The 523-nt window shown below is 49.5% G+C and overlaps 1 protein-coding gene across 1 annotated transcript in view; it reads left to right on the forward strand.

Moving 5' to 3' along the window:
• The window catches only part of ANK1 (ankyrin 1), a 203070-nt gene that overhangs the window by 97704 nt on the left and 104843 nt on the right, over window positions 1–523 (forward strand). The window lies entirely within an intron of this gene.

The raw sequence follows: 523 nt of genomic DNA on the forward strand, positions 1-523 counted from the left end.
AAGGAAGGAAGGAAGGAAGGAAGGAAGGAAGGAAGGAAGGAAGGAAGGAAGAAAGAAAGAAAGGAAGGAAGGGGGATGGAGAGAGGGAGAGGGAGACAGGGATATGGAAAAGAGAAAGGGAGATGGAAAAGAGAGATGGAGATGGAAGGAGGGAGGAATGGGGAGAAGGGAGAGAGAGAAGAGACAGGGAGGGAAAAGAGAAAGAGAAGGAAATGGAAAAGAGAGACAGGGGGAGGAAGAGGAAGGGATGGGAGGGAGAGAGGAAGAGAGAGTGGGAGAAAGGAAGAGGGAGAGACAGTGGGAGATGGAAAAGAGAGAAAAGAAAGATGGAGAGAGAAAAGAGGGAAGAAAAGAGAAAAGAGATAGAGAGGGGCAGGGAGAAAAAAGAGAGACATGGCAAAGAGACAGAGGCAGGAAAGAGAGAGACATGACAAAGAGAGGGAGGAGAGTGGGAGAGAGGGAGAGAGGGAGAGGGAAAGGAGAGAGAGAGAGAGAGAGAGAGAGAGAGAGAGAGAGAGAGAGA

The sequence above is a fragment of the Petaurus breviceps genome, unplaced genomic scaffold (genome assembly GCF_028583685.1).
Source record: "Petaurus breviceps papuanus isolate PSGF00001 unplaced genomic scaffold, PetGlider_PUasm1.0 90919, whole genome shotgun sequence".
Lineage (NCBI taxonomy): Eukaryota > Metazoa > Chordata > Mammalia > Diprotodontia > Petauridae > Petaurus > Petaurus breviceps.